This window comes from Ruditapes philippinarum, unplaced genomic scaffold (assembly GCF_026571515.1).
Source record: "Ruditapes philippinarum isolate M1 unplaced genomic scaffold, ASM2657151v2 ctg2032_1_1_1_1, whole genome shotgun sequence".
NCBI lineage: Eukaryota > Metazoa > Mollusca > Bivalvia > Venerida > Veneridae > Ruditapes > Ruditapes philippinarum.
The window spans coordinates 97,488-102,078 of NW_026861727.1; positions in this window are offsets into that span (position 1 = coordinate 97,488).

Sequence of the window (4,591 nt, forward strand, 5' to 3'; positions counted from 1 at the left end):
ACATTATAATAACATATATTAAATACTTTTCCTTTATTATCAAAAATAGTCTATGCTCAAATTTGATATTTTTTTAGTAAATATTGATAATTGCTATACAGTCACTTTGTAAATAAAACATAAACATGTTTTGTCTTCACTATGTTATGTTAAAAACTCACTTTAGGTGGTAACAATATGAATATAAAGTGCAATTAAAAAAACTGGCGTTTTTATGGGAAAAAAACAACTTTATATGACCTGTAATAGGGAAAGCGGCTTCCTATACATAGTTTTTTTCATAATTTTATCCAGATTAGACATATTCATTAAGAATGTAATAAATTTCAATAACTATTTGTGATTAAAATATTTTACTCAAAGATGAGCATAGTATATCTTTACCTAGGTATAAGCATATTTATATACCTGGGTCTCATGATAAAATTAAAAATATTGAATGTATGTGAAAGTCACATAAGGTGTTATAACAATTCATGAGAAACTGTATATGTTTAAAAAAAATAAATCTGCTGAACAAAGTTACCTTCTTCTCTTTTTCCCATTCAATTGATATTGGCATATTTGTGTGTGCGTTTTCAAATTTGTCCCCGCTGGGAAAACAATTTTGCATGATGAATGATTAATCTATTTAGGAGTAATTATTTCCTAATATTTCTCTTGCAAGTTAAAGTTCAATTAGTGCTTTGATACTGCCAGTTCCGCTATTAACAAATAACAACAGAAGCATGTTTTGGAAATAGGGGGGAAATATAATACATAAGGTACGACTGAAAACGACAGAAAAAAAATGTTGCAGACTAGGTTTGATTGAGGCTGTTCATGAACTTGAAAGAACAACCAACCGTACACGCCCCCTGGCACCGTCTTAAATAGAATGCAACATTTAACATGAATTGGCGAATTTTTTACTTTAAAAACATCTGCAGATGTATTCAAGGAATAAAATAAAAAGGTATTCTCATACATTACAGCTGTTACCTCACTGCAACAAACACTATAAGGTTCCAATAGACTTTATGCCAACGTTTAAGTAACCTTACATACCTTAGATTAAATGTTACACGAAAAGAAAGATGTCATTTACAAACTTAAATCACAACCTGAAATTGGACAGGTGTATATTTAAATATATACACGACAAACATGCAATCAGAATCAAGTTTAAGGTAATATCATAAACAACAAATAAATTGGTTTTTATTTTCATTTATGTACAAGTAACTATGTATCGCATAAAATAATTTTAGTTTATAAACTCATGGGCTATAACCGTTTGTTAAATTAACTATCATTTTATCTAGTTTTTAAATAATGTTTAAAACATAAAAAATGAGTAGGTTTTTTTTGTTGTTTTTTTTCTTTGCCAACTTTTTAATAACACGACTTAAGCCGAAGTTAAGTGAAAGAGATACTTGATTATTTAGCTTATCGACTGTCGCTGTCACTTTGTTATATGTGACTTAATTTACTGCAACAATTCATTACCACTATCTTTGTTCACACTATACGAACATTTTCAATTACCAACTTATGATAAAGATTTTATTACTTCCCGTTGAGTTTGTAACAGTAAATTAAGTACATATAAGCGCGTTAATTATAATGTTAAATGCACACAGCCATTGTCAAATTTTACGCAATTGAAGATAAGCGTGGAAAAAATCCAATTTACGCCGTTTTGTTACCATAGAAATTTTGAATCAACATGCTTTTGTAGTTTCATTTGGTCATTAATAATGTTCTGTTTTTGTTGTTGTTGTTGTTGTTGTTGTTTTATCTACAGCATATTGTAATAAAGTTTTCACCCTGTTTTCAAAATGTGTGTACTTTAGCATATCAGGCATGATTAGCATTTTGGTTTGTTGTTGATTTTTTCCGCCTGTTTGTTTGTTTTTTTTTTTTTTTTTTGTTGGGGGGGGGCGGGGTGGTGCTTTTCCTTTTTTTCAAGTTTTTTTTCGGTATTATTTTTTTTCTTCTATTCTCCTTCTTTGATCGGTTTAAATTTTACCATTCACCAAAAATGTTTTAACTTTTTGGCATGAGACATTTGACATATAACCATTTGTTAAATAATGTACAATACTTATGCGACCTATTTTCAATACACGATGGTGCTTCTTTGCTCCATATATGTTCTTTCATATATGTCTTAACCCTTTCCCCCATGAGCATATTGTGAAAAATGGCCATTTTCACTGAAAAGCCTCCTCTCACAAGTTCAAACTGCTATGAAACTATGAAAAATGCTTCAATACTAATCAAACTTGGCACAAATGTTGACTGGACCATTGCCTTTGTAACGACATGCTCAGTCTTAAATTTCCTGTTACCATGGCAACGAGGGGACATCTCAAAATTGCCAAAAATCACTTTTTTGCCTCGATTTTCATCAAAATTTATTTCAAAGTGCTGCAACTTCTCAAGGGATTGAGATAGAGTCAAAGGCTTTTCAGCGTTGGTTACACGTTACCTTATGATCGACCTGGGGTCATTTTAAGCCTCTCACAAGTCCAAAATTTTCTTGGCGATGAGGGGGAATCCGCCCCCCTTCAAACCCCCCAAACAGAAGGGGGCACATCCCCCTTCTGGCAACCCCCTGATGTAATATTTGGATGGGGGACGGCGCCGAAAAAATGGTCAATTTTTTTAACAACATTTCTCAAACGAAAAACAGAGTTTGGGGCCTAAATAGGGCATTTTTTCACTGTTTGAGTCCTCAAAAGGGGGGGGGGGCAAAAAGCCGTCGAAACACGCTTATATAAGGGAAAAGGTTAACAAAAATTGATGAAAAACCTTGGAACCACCCAAAATCTAGTTTTTCCATGTTAACATTTGGTCTTTTACCTAATTTTGGTGAAAAATTGTTGTTTTGTAACATTTATAATTTTTTTAGTTAACCCTTTCCCCCATGAGCATATTGTGAAAAATGGCCATTTTCACTGAAAAGCCTCCTCTCACAAGTTCAAACTGCTATGAAACTATGAAAAATGCTTCAATACTAATCAAACTTGGCACAAATGTTGACTGGACCATTGCCTTTGTAACGACATGCTCAGTCTTAAAATTCCTGTTACCATGGCAACGAGGGGACATCTCAAAATTGCCAAAAATCACTTTTTTGCCTCGATTTTTTCCATCAAAATTTATTTCAAAGTGCTGCAACTTCTCAAGGGATTGAGATAGAGTCAAAGGCTTTTCAGCGTTGGTTACACGTTACCTTATGATCGACCTGGGGTCATTTTAAGCCTCTCACAAGTCCAAAATTTTCTTGGCGATGAGGGGGACTCCGCCCCCTTCAAACCCCCCAAACAGAAGGGGGCACATCCTCCTTCTGGCAACCCCCTGATGTAATATTTGGATGGGGGACGGCGCCGAAAAAAAATGGTCAATTTTTTTAACAACATTTCTCAAACGAAAAACAGAGTTTGGGGCCTAAATAGGGCATTTTTTCACTGTTTGAGTCCTCAAAAGGGGGGGGGGCAAAAAGCCGTCGAAAACACGCTTATATAAGGGAAAAGGTTAACAAAAATTGATGAAAAACCTTGGAACCACCCAAAATCTAGTTTTTCCATGTTAACATTTGGTCTTTTACCTAATTTTGGTGAAAAATTGTTGTTTTGTAACATTTATATTTTTTTAGTTAACCCTTTCCCCCATGAGCATATTGTGAAAATGGCCATTTTCACTGAAGAGCCTCCTCTTAAGTTCAAGCTGCTATGAAACTATGAAAAATGCTTCAATACTAATCAAACTTGGCACAAATGTTGACTGGACCATTGCGTTTGTAACGACATGTTCAGTCTTAAATTTCCTGTTACCATGGCAACGAGGGGACATCTCAAAATTGCCAAAAAATCACTATTTTGCCTTGATTTTCTCCATCAAAATTTATTTCAAAGACGAAAGTGCTGCAACTTCTCAAGGGATTGAGATAGTCAAAGGCTTTTCAGCGTTGGTTACACGTTACCTTATGATCGACCTGGGGTCATTTTAAGCCTCTCACAAGTCCAAAATTTTCTTGGCGATGAGGGGGACTCCGCCCCCCTTCAAACCCCCCAAACAGAAGGGGGCACATCCTCCTTCTGGCAACCCCCTGATGTAATATTTGGATGGGGGACGGCGCCGAAAAAATGGTCAATTTTTTTAACAACATTTCTCAAACGAAAAACAGAGTTTGGGGCCTAAATAGGGCATTTTTTCACTGTTTGAGTCCTCAAAAGGGGGGGGGGGGCAAAAAGCCGTCGAAACACGCTTATATAAGGGAAAAGGTTAACAAAAATTGATGAAAAACCTTGGAACCACCCAAAATCTAGTTTTTCCATGTTAACATTTGGTCTTTTACCTAATTTTGGTGAAAAATTGTTGTTTTGTAACATTTATAATTTTTTTAGTTAACCCTTTCCCCCATGAGCATATTGTGAAAAATGGCCATTTTCAGTGAAAAGCCTCTTCTTACAAGTTCAAACTGCTATGAAACTATGAAAAATGCTTCAATACTAATCAAACTTGAAACAAATGTTGACTGGACCATTGTCTTGTTAACGACATGCTCAGTCTTAAATTTCTGTTACCATGGCAACGAGGGAAC